The sequence below is a fragment of the Schistocerca nitens genome, chromosome 1 (assembly GCF_023898315.1).
Source record: "Schistocerca nitens isolate TAMUIC-IGC-003100 chromosome 1, iqSchNite1.1, whole genome shotgun sequence".
Classification (NCBI taxonomy): domain Eukaryota; kingdom Metazoa; phylum Arthropoda; class Insecta; order Orthoptera; family Acrididae; genus Schistocerca; species Schistocerca nitens.
The window spans coordinates 569,641,516-569,663,295 of NC_064614.1; the positions used below are offsets into that span (position 1 = coordinate 569,641,516).

General features: G+C 44.2%; 1 protein-coding gene across 2 annotated transcripts in view; it reads left to right on the forward strand.

The window, feature by feature from the left end:
• LOC126254880 (SWI/SNF complex subunit SMARCC2) overlaps positions 1-21,780 on the forward strand; it is a 90,709-nt gene that overhangs the window by 287 nt on the left and 68,642 nt on the right. The gene's annotated exons all lie outside the window — the stretch shown is intronic.

Genomic DNA, 21,780 nt, shown 5'->3' on the forward strand with positions numbered 1-21,780 from the left:
GCGTAAAAGTAAAATGTAAGAGTAACGAGTATTAGATTTGGAGCTCCATGTTCAAGACTCCTGGAACATCATCAACATTGATATAGAGAAGAAATGAGAGTCTCTGCAGTTTCTCTTTGAGGAGGGAGCTAAATTCGTTAATATAATGTAGAATTTTTGAAGACTGATGACAATAGATGGTAAGTCCCATAGTGCTCAGAGCCATTTGAACCATTTTTAAATGTATTATAAGTATTTCTTTTTAGTAATACATATACTTCAATCTTATTTACATGCTAGAATTTCCTGTACATAATCCTCCAATCATTGCTTAACAAAGCTGCAGAATTTTTCGAGTTATAACTGCATTTGAAAGGAATCTCTTGTTGCTAAAACCTTGTGAGTAATAGCAAGTATTCAGTTCACAGGAACTGCTTTTGAAGATTGTGTTTTTATCTGAAGCAAATTCCTCTCCTATAGTCAAAAGTATTGACGTCGTAGTCAAATTAAGCAAAGTAGCTCTATCTTCCATGTAGTATATAATTCCTGCCACATCTCTCATATATGTTTTTTCCACCGATGATTACCACCCTTTGCTGGACATAGTGTGGAACACAGTTATATACACAATGTGAAATATTTGGCACGAGCTTCAGTGTAGCAGATGATGCAAATACATGTACCGGTACAGAGATGTTTGTCACTGATATTGATGGGGATGGAGTTAATGAACGTAGTTACAAACACAGTGCAGACTTTTCCAGAAACAGTATTGTGAACGGAAACATGTTTTTAAATTTGTTTTAAATGTGGCTTTAGATGGTGATCAGTTTTGTGTTAGGGAAGGAAACCCATAACAGAGGCACTTCTGACCTAAAGCTTTATAATAGAAACAATATTTGAGGAGAATGAAGACATCGTAATAGACATTATTGTAAAATGGTGTAAGATATTTGACTTATTATAGATATTAGACTTATTATAGTAAAAACGGATGCGTTTAAGCAGTCATTCTTCCTGCAGTTAATACGTGGGTGAAACAATCAGAATCATGTAACATGTGGTATCACACTAAGTACTCTCTACCATGCACTTCACTGTGATTTGTGGCTTACGTATGTAGAAGTATACTCTGTAGAGAGAGATGGGAATATTCAACAATAGTAATTAGAGAAGTACTGGGATTAAATAAGGCTGTAACACAGAAAAACTTTCATCTAATCTTCAACATGTGTATTGAATTCAGATATGGGATATGGGATTAAAAATGTGAGCAGAAGGAAGGCAATGGTAAGGTTTACTGATAACAAATGCCATTCTGTGTGAAAATCAAGAGGAATTGCTGGGCCTGATAGATGGAGTGAACTGACTGCTGGATGCAGAATATGGATTTAAAGTAAACCAAACAAAGATTAAAGTATTAAGGAGCACGAAAAATGAGAATAGTGAGAAATTTAACATAAAAATGGAGGCCATCTGACTGGGGGAAGTGAAGGAATGATGGATGATGAAGTGTCAATTTTGAAGAAAACTACTTTCTAGTCAAATGAAGAGTTGTCTCAGAATGTTGTAAGGCAGTGGTGAAGTGAAGTAGTAGCAATAGATGTAAGTTAATGCAGTTCTTCTCTGTTAAATTGGCGTGGACATTTTACTATATAACTGGAAGATGATAGCGAATGTTTCCTCTTGTACAACTTCATTACTAATGTAAACAGCTTGCTATCATATTTGAATGATTTTGGGTGGTAACCCTCACCAACCCCATAACACCCCCCTCCCTCTCTCTCTCTCTCTCTCTCTCTCTCTCTCTCTCTCTCTCTCTCTCTGCTCTGGAACTGTGTTTTAGTTGTTGTTTAAGCTTTGCACACAGCAATCATGACCCCCATCAGTAGGTACTACTGTGGACCAGTTTCAGTCTTCAAGAACTGTCACCTTTCTAAGGTGTGTGTTGTGTGTGTGTGTGTGTGTGTGGTCACTAGTATTCAGGCAGTCTGCAGGTGAGTGGGTAAACACTTGGTTTTACAAGTGCGAGGTCTCTGTATCAAATCTTGCACTTAGTGCTTTTTCTTTTCACTCCTCTGTAGTTCTGCCAACGCGATTTTAAAGAAATTCCTCCAAAACGTTCTGTGCTGGTGGAGCCTTGCAACTCTTATTTTTACAGGCAGGTGAAGAACCACGTAAAACGACTAGGGAACTGTGCGCACACCGTTGAACAGAATAGATATATCTTCTAGAGAAGATTGCAGAAAAATTCAATCTGTAGTACACTATCAGTTGTCTGGACCAATATTCGGTGATATGTTTCGATATGCTTGGTAGGCCATGAAAAGGTGTGAAACCGAGAACTTTTATGGCTGTAAACAAAGTATGTTTTACAACAGACAGATTGAAAAAGCTGAACACATGCACAAATTTGTGTTCATTATATGGACTGTGTGTTGCAATAATTATCTGTTATCCACGTTTCATGAAGTACATAATATGTTGCATATAACGCTTGTCAAATATGTAAAAATATTTATGTAAATAAAATGACTATACTGATTTTATTGAAAGTTGTGTGTATCGTTTTATTTCCAATCCCCTTACGAATATTATTTTTCTCCTTTTTTCAAGATAAAGAATATGAAAGTAATGGATGAGTCATTAAATGTTAGCAATGTGGAGAGTTATAATAAATCTGTTTTAGAATTACGTGGGAATGGAAAAAATGTACCAGCAACGAGATCGAGAGATCTCGCACTTATGAAACAAAGTGCTTACTCGCACAGCTGCAGACTCCTTAAAAACTTGCGACAACATAGAGCATATAAGCACACCTACAATTTTCAAGCTTGATTTTCTTGAAAATGGTTGAGAGTTCATTTTCCTGTTTACGTATGCTGATATGTGACCAACATATCCTGTCAGTATGAATCAAATCAGTGTGAGGAACTTGTTAGCAAGATGTCTGGTGTTAGGGTTTCTCCCGTTCCAGTTGTGTATGGAGTGTAGGAAGAATGACTGCTTAAATGCCTCTATGTGTGCTGTATTTAGTTTAATCTTTTCTTCACCATCCCTCCATCAGTGATACATAGGTGACTGATTCTGGACTCTGCACATGCTAATGAGTCTTTAAACTTATGTTATGGGATAATTGGAATCTATCTTCAGGTGTGTGACAATTCAGGTCTTTCAACATTTGTATGCTGCTCTCTTGTGAGTCAGCCAAACCTGTTATCATTTGTACCATCTTTCTTTGTATAGTTTCAGTAACTCCTGCCAACCCTGTTTGGTATAGGTCCCCCACACTTGACTAATATACCTCAGATGGGATGCACAAGTGATTTGTAATGAGTCCCCTTTGTAAACTGACAGCAGTTTCCCAGGAATCTGGGAATGAACCAAAATCTGCCACCTGCCTTACCCACGATTGAGCCTGTCATGATCATTCCATTTCACATCCCTGTCAATTGTTATATCCATGTATTTCTATGAGTTGACTGGTTCTGAGTGTGCTTTATTGATGTTGCAGTTGTCGTACAATTTTTCCATGTTTGGTGAAGTGCTCAGAGACAGTATTGCTGCTCACTACTTACTTTCAGGGTCAGTGGTACGCTCTGCCACTATATGTTCTACTTTGCTCTTAGTCACAGTTTGGAGGATGCCATTCATTCATGTGGATGGCTGGTTGGTGGTCATAGCCACGCAAACAAGTGTAGAAGTTGCAGTAGATTTTACAGTCTGGCCTGCCTCTGATACCTGCCATCGTAATCAAGGTAGCTACTGTATGTTTGTGCAGTGGCACTCAGATCGGAGGTATGTCGGTTTGAATCCTGGTGGTGGAAAATATTCACTGCCAATATTTGGCTAGCTAGGGGAGGAGGGGTGGTGGAATAAAGTTCCTGATCACCAGCCAATGCCCTGGACTGAATTCTAAACTTCTCTGCAGTCTCTCATGAAGGACATGTGATACTGTTGATGGTGATCTGTCCATTGGATGGGGACCTTAAGTTGAGTAAAGACCCTCGGTGCTACCAGAGAGACATAGGCTAAGTACTGGCACCAGTTTTCACCCTATGCATTTGCTGAATCTGTAACAGCATAAACAGTGCTGCACTATACAGGCATTCAACACAGTCATCCACAACACACACACACACACACACACACACACACATACACACACACACCCTCTTGACATTTCATAATTGGTCAGAGGGAGACAGTGGCAAATCACTTCCTCTGGCACCTTGCCCAGAATGGCAGTGCAGGACTCCTGCACCTAATCTCATTCAAGTAGTATGGGACTACTTTGACTGCCTCTGATTTTGTGAGATGTGCCAGTGACAGAACTCATTTTTTCTAGTCTGGTGTGGTACTGGGTAATAATTCTGGAGCTGGTTAATAGGGGTGATTTGAGAATTAGGTGCATGTCGACATGGCACAGGTGGTGAGTTAGTGTACTAGGTGATAACTAGGAATTCAGGTGGGAAGATTCTATATCAGGTCATCCTAATGGAAGGACCGGGGTCCTCACATAACTGCTTCAGCGTTCATCATCTTCGATACATAACTTGTCTGTATTAAAGTGAAATGAGCTTTAAAAACAATCAGCAGTAAAATTGACTGAGCAGACTCTGTGTGTGTGTGGGGGGGGGGGGGGGGGGAGTGAGAGCATAGGTAAGGACGTGCATGGAAGTTAACTTAGGCAGGATGACAGCCATCCTTCTATTCCTTAAGCCAGCAAGTGACTGGTCTGTCTGCACTAACGTCGAACTGCCAAAAAGGACCTCCAAGTCGCTGGTCTCTCATGGAAACCGCTTCGCAGGGCAGGGCGATAACCAACAGTCAAAACCATGCTGATTAATTTCTCATGTACCATTCAGAACTCCAAACCCCTCACAGCCCCCGTCCCCCCTATCCTCCCCAGCTGACTCGCTCCACAGACTTGCTCACCAAAACCTTCCTGCTTCACAGCTTTTGTCCCCATTGCTGGCACTGCCAATGTACCTCCAAAGCTATCCAGATAAAGATTGTCAACAAGGGGAGAAACAGGTGGAAGGCCGAGCCCTCATGACATATCTACACACCTGACACCAATGCATGAGCTCTATATTGCCTCTCACTCTCTCCCAGTTGTGTTGGATGGTTTGGAGGGGGGGGGGGGGGGGGACTCACTCGGGGAGCAGCTCGTCGATGGTCCAAAGATTGCTCAAGGGAGATTTAATCGGATAAGCTGGTGTTAATGAGGCCAGAATGACCTTGTTTGCCTCATAATGTTGAGCAGTATTAAAACCAAGACTTTTACTATAGTGCTCAGTGGTCTAAAAATGGCAAAGATTTTCGTAAGATGATGTATAGATTGGCCACTAGTGACTGTGGTTGGGAATTAACAGCTACAATGGGAAAACCTGTTCGCCACCACCAAGCCCTCTTTGGGTGCGTGGAAGGGGTCGTATGTATGTAGTCCACAAAGAGATGGTCCATGTGTCTGCTCTCACAGGTAGGCTCCGGAAACTCTGCATGTGTTGGAATTGGATTTCCCTTGAGCCCCCCTCCGCTCCACTAACCATATGAAATTGTAGATGACTGCTATGAAAATACTTAACAACAGTGGGAGTAATGTGGGTCAATCAATATCAAATCCCTGAGGCAGTGTTGCTTATCATTTTTTATTTTCCTGATTTTTGTTGTGTGTTCCCTGTAAGTAGACAGTCACAAAGCACTGGTTGAAAAAACTTTATAAGCCACAGCTTTGTTCTGGCACCCATTTTTAAGATGTTACTTGGACAAATTTTAATGGAAAACATGGTTTACAGATAGTTTAATTAACAAGTTATTTTAAAAGATATCAGAATAATTCAAAAACCAGTGTTTTGAGAATGAAATGAACTTCAGGCACTTTTTTAAAAAAAAAATTCTGTCGTGCAAGAGATCAGTCAAAACTCGTTCTGTAAGGACTCGGAAAAAAATTTATCAATCGGTCCCTTTTAAGACAATAAGTTTTTATGAAGGAAGAGAGTCTCGCTAAGAATATGTTAATTCTGTGTTGAGTACTTACATAACTCTGTGCAGAAGTAGTTTTAATCCTGAGAATGTACTCATGTTTTTTCTAGAGCTTTTCAAAAATGGCCAGAAACCTTTTGACATCGATTTTCGCAGGTCTGAATCTAGATAGGGACTGAATGAAAGCAAGTGAAAATTTAACAGAGTGCTCTTTATTCTGAGAGGAATATCTAACTAAAAGACTATGATTGAGACTCAACTACATTGAGAGCAATGGAGCAGTGAGTTTCAGTAAAAACGCAACTCTTCTACATGCTCGTTCAGTGCCAAGTTAGCAAACAAGGGCCAGGAAGTATTAAAATTGACAATGGATGAATGATGTTTAAATCATTGCATACAATAAATGATCAAATATTTCTAATTTTAAATAACAATAGGCAGTGATATAAGACTTCTAAATCTTAAACTTAACTTACCAATACTTTGGTTTTAATACTTTTGCATACAGTATACACACAGTAATGTTTCTTTATGTATTTAAACTTAAGTTGTAGCTTCTTGCCAGCTACAATTTTCATTAGAGAGCTAAACAAACACTATAATTCACTGTATAGTTTGTCATCTACATTGTGTGTTCTACCAGACACTGTTGCGAGTCCCAAAGGAGTCACTTTTTGTACTACTTTCTATTCAGGTATCCAAGCAGTATCATTTTTGGAAAGTTGAAAGGCAGTTTTTGGTCCAGAAGGGTGAAAAAATTCTCCAAAACATCATTGTTATCTTCCCTTTGTCTAAGCCACCACCTCTCATCATAGATATGTTTGTAAAAAGTACTTAAGTTTAATCATCATTGAAGTTTGAGCCTTTCAAAGTAACAAAACATCTTATTTGATTGTCACTTAAAGGGACATATCTGTGATAGCTTCTTGTTCTTTAACTGATAAACTACATTTAAATCTCTCAGTCAGTTTTGTTTTCATTTTCTCAATTTCAGGTGAAGAAACAAAAATATATATATTTGACTCCAGTAATATTTTGTCGACAATATTTGAACATATCTTGTGGAGTTAGGATCTGTTGTGTCTTAAGGTTTTTGAAGTGAAGCTTGCGTAACTTCTTGTTTCGTTGTACCACCTATCCCATTGCAAGAATTCTGTCCAGGTGATAAGATAACGAAATTTCACTCCGTTAGTAAACCAAAATCATTTTTGTGTTGGTAGACAAAGAAAATGACCATTTCAACACTACAATTTAATTGGATAGATAAAAAAATCTAATCACCAAGTGGTGACAGAACACATGCATAACAGAGGGTTGTAATTAGGCAAGCTTTCGGAGTCAGTGGTTCCTTCTTCAGGCAGAGGGGTTGAAGGGGAGGGAAGAGGGGAAGAGGGGTGAAGGTATCTGGGGGAAGAATCCAGAATCATGACCTTGGTGGCTGTTTAACCATTCGCGGTTCTGGGTGAGTTTTCTGAAATATACCCCTTTTCCTAGACCTCTCTGTCCTTTTCCTTCACCCCTCATCCTCTCTTTCTTCCCCCTGAACCCTTCTGCCTAAAGAAGGAGCCACTGGCTAATTACAACCCTCTTTTATGTGTGTATGCTGCTGCTGCTTGGTAAGTAGATTTTTTTATCTATCCAATTAAATTATTTTGTCAAAAATTGGTTGTTTTTGTTGTTACATTTCAACATTACGTATGTTATTTTTAATTTCCCCAATGAGAGGATGTTGAAATGTGTACACAGTCATGGTATTGTGATCGAGGTGGTCACTAACTATATACATAGATTTGGAACATAGTGTGTCTTTTTTTTAAGTAAATGCAAACAGATGCTGTATCACTTGTGTATTAGTCCAGTGAAAACTGTGAATTTTGTCCTGTACTGTAAGTGGAAGTTTCCTGCAAAATCACCAAATAGTGGGTTTCTTTCAGGTTTTCTTTCATTTCCTTGAAATGCTAGGCTTGAACATTTGAGATACAGCGATGAGATCTTGAAAGCACCAGCTCATCAACAAGGGAATGTAAATACTCCTCACTGGGCATTACCTGTGTAATGAGCTCCGCTCTGTTGGTTTGTACCCACTGTTTGAAAATTTCTTCATAAAGCAAGATGTCAAGTTCTTTTTTTTAATACATGAGGTTGGGTTTGTGGTCCAGGACAGTCTGCACAGGTGACAGGTATACATTTTTCATTATTATTGTCACGTACCATGAAAGCTATCAGGTCTTTATAATTTACATTTAGCTTTGCTCCTTCATCTTAAGCTTCGTGTTTTGCTGATGCTTGCAAGAGCACACACTATGAGCACCTGATGCGCTTTGGTCGTACAAAGCAAAACATGGAGTGGCGAATTTTGTGCTCTCGGTATTTCTGCGTATAGAGGCAGTAGAGCTCATTCAGCGAGAGAAGAATTAACCTTTTCTGCTTCTGCACGTTAACATCATTAATCACAGTTGAAACACACTCCTTTTTACCAGGTCACAAGTGACTATTTTTGTCATCCCTGTGAAAGTGGGGAGGGAGGGGGGGGGGGCGAGAGGTAAGGACATATATGGAAGTTACGGATGAACTTTGATAAGATGGCTGCGATCCTTCCGCTCCTTAAGCCTGCAAGAGACCGGATGCCTGCAGTAACGTTGAACTGCCCAAATGACCTCCAAGTCACTGGTGTGTTTTCCAAAATATCATGCCTACTCACGGAAAACGCTTTGCAGGAAGGTGATAACCGACAGTCAAAACCAGGCTCCATGCCTTCACAGGAGCCGATTCATTCTTTTGTGTACCATACAGAACTCCAAACGTTGCAACCCTGGCCAGCTCGCTCCGCACACCACACACTCACTGTTCAAAACCTTCCTGCTTCATGGCTTTTGTCCCTGCCAATGTCACCGCTAGCATACCTCCAAAGTTATCCAGGCAGATGTCATCATTGAGGGGCGAAATTGATAAAGGGCTGAGCCTGCATGGCCCACTAAGGTTGTAGGCTAATGTATGTCTTTGAGAGTCTCAGCAAGAAAAGATCATCTTGGGGTTCCAACAGTAGTAAGTGGTTATAAATCAATGAGTTTTTGGTTGAAATCAATGAGTTTTTGGTTGAGGACTCAGACATTGGCCAGTACCTCAACCTTATACAGCCATGTTACCAGTTGCAATGTCACTGGTGTTGGGTCCATCACTATATAAGGCAATGTTTTTGTCTGGCATCTGCAATTCCCACTTATCCTCATCTTGGTTTGGGTCTTGCTGTACTCAGCTGCACACTGTTGTCTTTATTGAGGGTTCTGTTAAGTATTGTCACACTTATATCTTCATTTATTACACCACCCCAAAAACCATTAGCCCTTGTGATGATAAAGCTCTCATCAAATTCAGTTTAATGGCTGTTTACTGAAGCATGTTCAATTGCCACAAATTTAACAAGATAGCTAGTTGCAGATACCTCTGATGTTCATCTTGCATTGTTCTGCCGTGCACCAGGTCTGCTCATCTTAATACTCGTACTTGTCTGCATTCACAGGGTATTTTGTTACCACAAGGGACTTTGAGACTACATTACCTTTCACAGTCTTCATCTTCATCTGAAATTGCATGCAATATTTATTTGCTATAACCATTGTATGGAAGACTGTTTGAGTATTATTCCCCCCTTGTGGCAAGTTTTTGGCAGCAGAGGCAACTTCTGCTAGGTGAACATGCACTTAAAACTGTGCAGGAATCAGTCTGCAAGAGTTGTTTTCCAGTGCACTCTATGGCAGAAACATACATTGTGTGTTTGAATGATGAAGATGTTAAGGAAGGGCAAGACAAAGATTCTGTCATCAAAATAGCAGTAAAAACATGGATTTTCAGTAGACAAGGCACTATCCTCAGTGTTCTCCATGAAAAAGCTAATGGCTCCCCCATCGCAACACTATTCATGTGTTCAAAATATCTTTTGCTAGGTGCAAATTAAAATGAGGTCAGAGTGTCCTTGAACAGTTCAATTACCAAAGAATGGGGGCAGCAGATCTATTGACCTTTTGATGGTAACATGCATAAATAGTGACACTATATCAGTGCTTCTCCAAGACACAGGTAGTTTATTTGGCTGATAATGTCAAAGGTATTTTTTATGTATTGCGTACAGTGGCATACATCTCAAGTAAGTAGACTGGCAAGATGTTGTGGCAGTCTGTATGTTTGAAATCCAGTTTTATTAGTGATGATTGATGAAGTTGTCTTTGTAATGTGTACTTCGTCTTTGGCATGCCATAAAACTTGTATTATGTAGGTGGCTGAGAGAGGAGATTCTTGATAACACAGTCTTCCAGCAATGACTGCTTATGTAGCTTCAGCGTCTTCCTCATTATTGTTGAGGTTGGGCCCTTGGGGCAATCTATAGTAGGTGTCCAACATCAATAGGATGTTCACATCATAGTTACGGTAGCTTGTTTTAAATTGATGGCTGGATTACCTATGTCAGCTGAAAGGACAGTGAGGAGACGATTATTGTGGAGTGCACTTAGGCTGTTGCTCTAAGTCCTTGTCCTGTTAGGGATTGGTAGTTTGGATTTTTAATGGATCTGGCTCATTTCATGGTTAATTTCATCAGCAGTTTCAGAGCATTTTGCAGAAAGGAATACTCATGAGTAAAAATAACTAATCTTTCTGCATTCTCCATAGAGAACAGAAATATACAATAGGTATTAGAAGAACCTCACTGTCCTACATAAGTGCAAATAAAAGGAGATTACTCTATGTTACAAAGAAAATAGAAATACAGGGTGATTCAAAAAGAATACCACAACTTTAAAAATGTGTATTTAATGAAAGAAACATAATATAACCTTCTGTTATATATCATTACAAAGAGTATTTAAAAAGGTTTTTTTTTCACTCAAAAAAAGTTCATAGATGTTCAATATGGCCCCCTCCAGACACACGAGCAATATCAACCCGATACTCCAACTCGTTCCACACTCTCTGTAGCATATCAAGCATAACAGTTTGGATAGCTGCTGTTATTTCTCGTTTCAAATCATCAATGGTGGCTGGGAGAGGTGGCCGAAACACCATATCCTTAACATACCCCCATAAGAAAAAATCGCAGGGGGTAAGATTAGGGCTTCTTGGAGGCCAGTGAGGAAGTGCTCTGTCACGGGCTGCCTGGCGGCCGATCCATCGCCTCGGGTAGTTGACGTTCAGGTTTCATAATTAACCTTTTTCGTAGGACTCTCCATACAGTTGATTGTGGAATTTGCAGCTCTCTGCTAGCTCTGCGAGTCGATTTTCCTGGGCTGCGAACAAATGCTTGCTGGATGCGTGCTACATTTTCATCACTCGTTCTCGGCCGTCCAGAACTTTTCCCTTTGCACAAACACCCATTCTCTGTAAACTGTTTATACCAACGTTTAATACACCACCTATCAGGAGGTTTAACACCATACTTCGTTCGAAATGCACGTTGAACAACTGTCGTCGATTCACTTCTGCCGTACTCAATAACACAAAAAGCTTTCTGTTGAGCGGTCGCCATCTTAGCATCAACTGACGCTGACGCCTAGTCAACAGCGCCTCAAGCGAACAAATGTACAACTAAATGAAACTTTATAGCTCCCTTAATTCGCCGACAGATAGTGCTTAGCTCTGCCTTTTGTCGTTGCAGAGTTTTAAATTCCTAAAGTTGTGGTATTCTTTTTGAATCACCCTGTATTTACAAAGAGACTTAAGCACAACTTCTCTCAGTGAACACATGGAATACATGGAGACCTGGAGTAAGTGGTTAATGGAGAATTCCTGACTAGATACTAAAAATGCAGAGGGAGTTTGTGATTACTATGCATCCACATGTGGCATTAGGATATTATTTTATGCATTCAGACATAGCATTAGATTATTATTTTGTAGCACTATTTTATCCTTTAAAGTAAGAAATTAACTGGTGGCTTTGTGTAAAAATGGCTAGTCATTTAGTTGCATTTTTAAAATTCTGTGACAATTGTACTTTTATGTACACAACAGTAATTCTGGTGACAACTATTGTTGTGTTGTGGTCGTCAGTAAGAAGACTGGTTTGATGCAGTTGTCCATGCTACAGTATTCTGTGCAAGCCTCTTCATCTCTGAATAATTACTGCAGCCTACATCCTTTTGAATCTGCTTACTCTATTTACCTCTTGGTCTTCCTCTATGATTTTTATTCCCCACATTTCCCTCTATTACTAAATTTGTGATCCCTTAATGTCTCAGAATGAGTCCCGTCAACTGATCCCTTCCTTTGGTCAAGTTGTGCCATGGATTTCTTACCTGCCCAATTCTATTCAGTACCTGCTCATTAGTTATGTGATCTACCCACCTAATCTTCAGCATTCTTCTGTGGCTCCCCAATTCAAAAGCTTCTATTCTCTTCTTGTCCAAACTGTTTATTGTCCTCACTTCACATCTGTACATGAATGGCTATCAGACATATACAAGGCGTGTTTTTGAAGTAAATACCATTTCGAAATTAAAGAAAGACGTGCTAAGATATCTCAATAATTTTATTTATACATGAAAGCCTGTACCGTAATCTACTTTTCTACATAATTTCCGTCAATATTGAGGCACTTGTCATAATGTTGTACCAGTTTTTGAATACCCTCCTCATAGAAGTCTGCCACCTGAGTTGTTAACCACTGCGTCACCACTGTTTTGACTTCGTCATCGTCTTGAAGACGATGACCGCCCAGGTGCTTCTTCAAGATGAAACATGGGTGGCCTGCGTCACACCAGAATCAAAGCAAGAGTCTATGGAATGCCAGCATTCAGATTCACCCAGAAAAGTGAAGTTTAAGCAAACAATTTCTGCCCTGAAAATCATGTGCACAGTTTTTTGGAACAGAAAAGGATTACTGCTTGTAGAATTTCTGCCTCGTAATGAGACAATCAATGCAGCAGCTTACTGTAAGACATTTCACAATCTGCGCCGTTCAATACATAACAAAAAACGTGGCAAGTTGAGCAAGGGCATCGTTTTGCTGCAAGACAATGCCCGTCCGCATGTGGCGAATCAGACCAAAGATCTCATCACATCTTTTCGGTGGGAAACTCTAGATCATCCTCCGTGCAGCCCAGATCTTGCGCCGAGTGACTACCATCTTTTCCTGCACTTGAAGAAACACCTGGGCGGTCAGCGTCTTCATGACGAAGTCAAAACAGTGGTGATGCAGTGCTTAACAAGTCAAGCAGCAGACTTCTATGAGGAGGATATTCAAAAACTGCTACAAAGTTATGACAAGTGCCTCAATATTGATGAAAATTATGTAGGAAAGTAGATTAAGGTACAGGCTTTCATGTAAAAATAAAATTATTGAGATATCTAGGCACGTTTCTTTATTTTTTTAAATTTCAAAACGGTACTTATTTAAAAATCACACCTTGTACCTTCGGAAATGACTTTCTAACATTTAGGTCTATATTCATTGTTAACAAATTTCTCTTCTTCAGAAACACTTTTCTTGCCATTGCCAGTCTCCATTTTATATCCTCTCTACTTTGACTTTGTTTCGCTTTTGTTGGTGTTCATCTTATATCTTCCTTTCAAGACACTGTCCATTACATTCAGCTGCTCTTCCAAATACTTTGCTCTGTCTGACAGAATTACAATGGCATCAGCAATCCCTGAACTTTAATTCCTACTCCAAATTTTTCTTTGGTTTCCTTTACTGAGTGCTCAGTGTACAGATTGAATAACATCAGGTATAGGCTACAACCCTGTCGCCTCCCTTCTCAACTACTACTTCCCTTTTATGCCCCTTCACTCTTATAACTGCCATCTGGTTTCTGTATAAATTGAAAATAGCCTTTCACTCCCTGTATTTTACACCTCCTACTTTCAGCATTTCAAAGAGAGTGTTTCAGACAATGTTGTCAAAAGCTTTCTCTAAGTCTGCAAATGCTCTCATAGGTTTGCCTTTCCTGTACCTATCATAGGATCAGTATTGCCTCGCATGTTCCTGTATTTCTCCGGAATCCCCACTGATCTTCCCTAAGGTCAGCTTCTAACAATTTTTCCTTTCTTCTGTAAAGAACTCTTGTTAATGTTTGGCAACCATGACCTAATTAAACTGATAGTTCAGTAATGTTTACACCTGTCAGCAACTGCTATCTTTGGAATTGGAAATATTATATTCCTCTTCAAGTCTGAGGGTATTTCATGTGTCTCATACATGTTGCACACGAGGTGGAAGACTTTTGTCAAACTATCGTTAACGATTGGGATTAATTGATTCATAGCAGTGTACAGTATTCGGGTTTTATTATGGCCCATTTTATATTTTTTTGCATTATATTCCTAACTTAGCTTGCATTATTGCAGTTCAAAATTTATTAGGACACACAGACTTGTGCACGAGATTCTAAGATGAATATATGTCTGTGCATTACTTGTTATATACCTTGATTGTTAAAAATCTGTGCATTGTTATGCAGCTATGATTTTGACATAGGCCTGGTATAGTAGTTAGGCATATACTGCAGCCAAACTTTGTTCCATTTGGTAATGTTATATTCTCCAACTTTGCAGTTTTTTTTAAAGCATACCTTTAATAATGCTATACAGCAATGACTAATGGGATTTATGTGTATGAACATTTTGTAAACACACTACAATCAAATATAATCATGCACGGTAATGTGAAACACTTAGCCGTTAGTACCTTTAATCAGAGCACATGTTTACCAATTCCCCCCTGCGGGTTCGGGGGTAATAATAGGCCCACGGTATTCCTGCCTGTCGTAAGAGGCGACTAAAAGGAGTCTCAAACGTTTCGGCCTTCTGTGATGGTCCCCTCTTGGGTTTGACCTCCTTTTTTCCAACTTTCTGTTGTTAGTGTGTGCCATTTGGGGAAGGACTGTTTTTCTATTGGTCCCTCATGCACCACCATCTTGCATGTTACCTATTGTCGTGTGGGGGGGATTACACCCAACATCTTCTGGGTTGTCTCCTTCTCGTCTTGTGCGCAATCCTCTTCTTAGCGCCCACGACAACTGTGGACCCTTTCAACACCTAAAATCCAGCATGGTAGCCAGTCCGTTGTGGTGGGGTCGTCATGTACCCTCTTGGTGGTAGCCCCCTGACCACGCAGGGATCGCACTACAGATGCCAGAGCTGTTTCCTCCCCATGCATGCCAAGGAGTATGTGCCCATCTTGTCTGGGGCACGGGGACTCCGGGCAACGGGATATCGGCCAGGTACCCGTTGCTTTGGCTGGGTGGCGGCCTTGGGGAGAGCCCTCGTTCGGAGTAGGTGGCATCTGGGCGGATGTGGCGCAATGAAGCGCAATAAATCACACCAAGCTGGTGGTCGCACGGCCACCAGCGTCTCTAAGCGAGGCAGAGTAGACTTTGATGCTGCGCAATATGACCCTCAGTCGTTCCCCTCGTTGGCTGCGCCATGGGAGGGACGTAGATCTAGTGCCAAATGGGAGCCTTATGTACCACAATACCTTGTCTGCAGCAGGACTGATGGTGACTCCTTTCTTACGACAAAGCCTCTGTTTTTTGTGGAACACCTGGAGGATAAGTTTGGGGAAGTGGCAGGGTTGTCTAAAATGAGGAATGGGTCCATCCTCCTCAAGACGTCTTCCCCAGCCCAGTCACGAGCGTTGCTCTTGTGTGATAAGCTGGGTGACGTCCCTGTTACCGTCACTCCCCACAGTAGCTTAAATATGGTCCAGGGGATTATTTACCATCGTGACCTCTTGTTACAATCCAATGACGAGCTGAGAGCCGACTTGGAACAACGTGGTGTACATTTTGTCCGTCGTGTACATAGAGGGCCAAGACTAACAGGGTGGCCACCAGTGCCTTTATCTTGGCCTTCGAGGGTGATGTCTTGCCCGAGAAGGTCAAGGTAATGGTTTACTGTTGTGACGTCAAGCCATACGTCCCTCCCCCGATGCGGTGCTTCCAGTGCTGGAAGTTTGGGCATATGTCCTCCCGTTGCCCATCCAGCGCTACATGTCGAGATTGCGGATGCCCCTCTCATCCCAATTCTCCATGTGCGCCTCCGCCTGTATGTGTCAACTGTGGGGAGCACCACTCTCCATGCTCACCGGATTGCCCCGTTCTTCATAAGGAGCGGAAGATAATGGAATTTAAGACCCTGGACCGGCTTACTTATCGAGAGGCAAAACTGAAATTTGAAAGGTTGTATCCTGCTTCCCTTCGCCCATCTTATGCTGCAGCCACGTTATCGTCGCCCTCCCAAGCGACGGTTGTCGCCTCCTCTGTGCCGCCTTCAGTGGGCCCTCGGGGCTGTGCATCTCTGTCTGCCCCCCTCGTGTCTGGGGGCAAGCCTTCCTCTGTTGCCCCCTTAGCGGTTGGGGGCACACCCTCTTCTGTTGCTCCCCCCACGCTTACTTCGGGGGTGACATCTCCTCCAAAACCGGTGGGCTCGATCCCTCCCCCTCCTTCTCCACCGGCGTTGCCTCTGCCGGTTCCTCTCTCGTGGAGGGGGTCCCTCGGGGCTCTCTCTTCCTCCGTTTCTTCTCCTACCCAGCCGGATGTCAGCCAGTGGCTGAAGGTTCCGCCACCTGCTGGTCGTAGGGCTTTCCTATGGACACAGCTGACTCTCCCCCGGTGGCGGCAGTTGGCTCTGAGGCACCGTCTGCCTCTTAGTCGCATTCACGCCCTCCCAGTCCCTTCCTGCTTCCATTCTCCAGTGGAACTGCGGCGGTTATTTCCGCCACCTGCCTGAGCTCCGGATGCTTCTGAGTGTTTCCCCGGTTCTCTGCATTGCTCTGCAGGAAACTTGGTTTCCTGCAATGCGGACCCCCGCCCTTCGCGGTTATCGAGGATACTATAAGAACCGTGCTGCCTGTCACCGAGCGTCAGGTGGGGTTTGCCTCCTTGTTCACCACTCTGTCTGTAGCTCACCAGTACCCCTTCAGACGCCTTTAGAGGCAGTCGCTGCCAGGGTTGAGCTCTCGCCGGCTATTACTGTTTGCTCTGTTTACATTCCTCCGGATGGGGAGCTCCCCAGCCATGTCTTGGCTGCGCTGCTGGCACAACTCCCGCCACCATTGCTGCTTCTGGGCGATTTCAATGCCCACAACCCTCTGTGGGGCGGGACTGTCTCCGATGACCGCGGTCGGGCCGTGGAGCATTTGTTGGCTCAGCTCGACCTTAGCCTCTTGAACACCGGTGCTCCCACGCATTTCAGTGTGGCCCATGGCTCGTTCTCGGCCATCGATCTCTCTCTTTGCAGCCCCGGACTTGTCCCATCCCTCCACTGGAGGGTGCATCCTGACCTGTGTGGTAGTGACCATTTTCCCATCTATTTGTCACTGCCCCAGTGTCATTCTTCTGGGCGCCTGCCCCGCTGGGCTCTCCACAGGGCTGACTGGCCGGCTTTTACTTCCGCTGCAACCATCGAGTCTCCCCCACAGGGTGACATTGACGAGGTGGTCCGTGTCTTAACCACGTCCATTATTTCGGCGGCCGAGGCTGCCATCCCCCGCTCTTCTGGACTCCCTCGGAGGAAGGCTGTACCCTGGTGGTCGCTGGAGATTGCTGAGGCTATTCGCGACCGTAGGCGGGCTCTCCAGCGTCATAGGCGGCACCCGTCTCTGGAGACCCTCATCGCCTTTAAGAGGCTCCGTGCCTTGGCCCGTCGTCTTATTGCATGGCGTAAGCAGGAGTGCTGGGAGAGGTACGTCTCATCCCTGGGCTCCCGTGTCTCCCCCTCGCTCGTGTGGTCCCGGATCCGGCGGATTTATGGATACCAGACCCCTATGGGTGTCCCTGGGATCTCCCTGGACGGCGCTGTCTGCACGGACGCTGCCGCCATTGCTGAACACCTTGCTGCGCACTTTGCTAAGAGCTCTGCGACTGCAACTTATCCCCCCGACTTTCGCTCTCTCAAGGAGCGGGCCGAGCAGACGCCATTATCATTCCACACGCGTCGTTCTGAAAAATACAATGCTCCTTTCAGCGAGAGGGAATTCCTCGCTGCCCTCGCTGATTGCCCTGATACAGCACCAGGATCAGACTGCATCCACGCACAGATGCTGAAGCATCTCTTCAGGGACTGCCAGCGACACATCCTCACCATCTTTAACCGCATTTGGAGCGAGGGCGTGTTCCCGTCGCAATGGCGAGAGGGTGTTATTGTCCCCATCTTGAAGCCCGGTGCGGACCCACTGGCGGTGGACAGCTATCGTCCCATTACCTCACCAACGTTTTGTGCAAATTGCTCGAATGTATGGTGGGGCGGCATTTGTGTTGGGTCCTTGAGTCGCGCGGTCTCCTCGCTCCATCCCAGGGTGGCTTCCATCGGGGCCGGTCTGCAGCAGACAATTTGGTGCGGCTGGAATCTGCTATCGGTATGGCCTTTGCCCGACGTCAGCATCTCGTTGCTGTATTTTTTGATCTGCGGAAGGCGTATGACACCACATGGAGGCATCACATCCTTGCTACGTTGCATGAGTGGGGTCTTCGTGGTCAGCTCCCGGCTTTTCTTCAAACCTTTTTATTGCGCCGCTCTTTCCGGGTGCGAATGGGTGCCGCCTCTAGTTCATCTTATATACAGGAAAATGGGGTCCCGCAGGGCTCGGTGTTGAGCGTCTCCTTATTTCTAGTGGCCATTAATGGTCTGGCTGCAGCCGTGGGGTCGTCGTTGTCTCCTTTGTATGCCGACGACTTCTGCATCTCATTTGGCTCCACGACTACGGGAGTCGCCGAACGCAGGCTGCAAGTACCCGTTCGCAAGGCAGCATCATGGGCTCTGACTCATGGTTTTCAGTTCTCTGCAGCCAAGACTCGCGTTATGCACTTCTGCAGGCGTCGGACGGTCCACCCTCATCCTGAACTTTACCTCGATGGGCACCTGCTTGAAGTGGTGGACACTTGCCGCTTCTTAGGACTCGTGTTTGATGCCCGGCTCACATGGGTTCCTCATATTACTCAGCTGAAGCAAAAGTGCTGGCGGCACCTCAACGCCCTCCGCTGCCTCAGCCACACATCTTGGGGTGCGGATCGCTGCACGCTGTTGCGATTGTACAGAGTCCTCGTGCAGTCCCGGCTTGATTATGGGAGCCTGGCCTATGGGTCTGCATCACCCTCAGTGTTGAAGTTGTTAGACCCTATACACCACTGTGGGGTTCGGCTTGCAACTGGCGCTTTTCGTACGAGCCCCGTGGATAGTCTACTGGTGGAGGCCGGGGTTCCCCCGCTGCGGATTCGCCGCCATAGACTGCTCGTCGACTATGCTGTCCACGTGCATTGCTCACCGGGCCATCCCAATCGTCGCCTGCTTTTCCCTGTCACGCTCCTCCATCTGCCCGAATGGCGACCTCGGTCTGGGCTTTCCATAGCTGTCCGCGTCCAGTCCCTACTGTCGGAACTGGGCTCATTCCCTCTTCTGCCTCCCTTCCGGGTCCGTGCACCTACGCCTCCCTGGTGTTTGCCCCGGCCGTCCGTCCGTCTGGACTTGGCACAGGGACCCAAGGACTCGGTTCCGCCTGTGGCCCTCTGTCGCCATTTTCTTGCGCTCCTCACCTCATTTCCGGGCTGTGAGACTGTCTACACTGATGGTTCCCTGGTTGATGGTCGCACTGCCTACGCTTTTGCTCACGCTGCCCATGTTGAACAGCGCTCCTTGCCGGCTGGCTGCAGTATTTTTACTGCAGAGCTGGTGGCCATATTGCGCGCTCTTGAGCATATGCGTTCCTGCTCAGGTACGTCCATCGTCATCTGCAGTGACTCCCTGAGCAGCCTCCAGGCCATCAACCGCTGCTATCCCTCTTCTCCTCTGGTGTCCTCTATTTGGGAGTCTGTTTCCACCATTACCCGCTCTGGAAGTTCGGTGGTCTTTGTTTGGACGCCAGGTCACGTTGGCATCCCGGGGAACGAACGTGTCGACAGGCTGGCCAAAGGGGCGATCGACGCCCCAGCTTTGGAGATCGGCCTCCCAGCTCGAGATCAGCAGTTGGTGTTGCGCCGTAAGGTGCTTGGGATGTGGGCTGCTGAGTGGCGTGGCCTGACATCCCCGAATAAACTGCGGGCTGTTAAGGAGACGACCGATGTGTGGCGCTCCTCCCTGTGGGCTTCTCGCAGGGACTCTGTAATCCTGTGTCGGCTGCGCATCGGCCATACCTACCTGACGCACGGCCATCTTTTGCGTCAGGAGGATCCCCCCCTGTGTCGGTGTGGGTCCCGGCTGACGGTCGCCCACATTTTATTGGAGTGTCCCCGACTGCGCACCCTCTGGCAGTCTTTTAATCTCCCGGGCACTTTGCCTTTGGTTTTATGCGACGATGCCTCCATGGCTGATGACGTTTTAAATTTTATCCGTGGTAGTCCTTTTTATGGTTCTATTTAGGGAGGTCCTGCACCTTACCCTTTCTGTGTCTCTTGTCCTCGTGTCTCTCATATTTGGTTGCAGCTTTTAGTGTGTAGTCGGATGGTTGACTCTTTCCCTTTTTTTTGTTCTCGTGGTCAGTCAACCAGTTTCCGGCCATCTTCCTTTCTTCTGTTTCTTTCTGTCTGGTGTTCGTCTGTACACTTCTTGTCTGTAGTGTTCGTTGCTGCTTTTGTGTTCTTTTAGTGCCTGGGGGGGAGTCTTCTCCCCCCTTTGGTTTTTACCTGCTCCGCAAATTTTCGGCTCGCCTGTTTTTTGGAATGGGGGACTGATGACCTTCGCTGTTTAGTCCCCCTTAAACATCCCAACAACCACCACCACCTTTACCAATTGATCACAAGAACTGTAGCCACAAACTCCTCAGAGCACCAGAATTGCAAAGATGTGTGCAGTTGGTTTTCTGGTGAAGCTAGAATGCACTGTTGGTTCTGCCTTATGATTTTAACAAGATACCATTTATTTACATAGTTATATACTTCAATGTAACTTTCTTCCATATTAGCTTGTGTGAGGCAATTAGTTTTTGACTGTTAATATCGTCATCAACAGCTACATCTGCCTCTTCAAACCACCTTGAGGTGCTTGTCCCAGGGTACATCCCACTGTACCAGTTATTAGAATTTCTTCCTGTTCCATTCATCTAAGGAGTGCGGGAAGAATGATTGTTTGAATGGCTCTGTGCGTGCAGTAATTGTTCTAATCTTATCCTCACAATCCTTGTGTGAGCAATAAGTAGGGGATTGTAGTATATTCCTGGAGTAATCATTTAAAGCCAGTTCTTGAAACTTTTTAATAGGTTTTCTTGGGATAGTGTAGGTCTATCTTCAAGAGTCTTTCAGTTCACTTCCTTCAGTATCTCTGTGACACTCTCCCACAGATTAAACAAACCCGTGACCATTCTGTATAAGTTCAGTATCCCCTATCAGTCCTATCTGGTACAGATCCCAGACACTTGAGCAATATTGTAGATACAGTCGCACTAGTGATTTATAAGATGATTGCACTTCCCCAGTATTCTACCAATAAACTGAAGTCTACCACCTGCCTTACCCATGACTGAACCTACGTGATCATTCAGTTTCATATCCCTACAAAGTGCTACACCCAGGCGTTTGTATAGCCATAGGATACTCCATTTTTTCATATATATCTGAACTTTTAGAGCTAGTTGCCAATATCTGGACCACATTGAAATCTTATCAAGGCCTGACTGAATTCTTATGCAGCTTCTTTCTGGCAGTACTTCATTACAGATAACTGCATCATCAGCAGAAATCCTGATTTTATGGTGTTAATATTGTCTGCAAGGTCATTAATATGCAAAATTAACAGAAAGGATCCCAACAGACTTCCTTGGAGCACACTCAACATTACTTCTGCACCTATGGCTATGACTCTCCATCCAAGATAACATGCTGTGTCCTCCTTAAC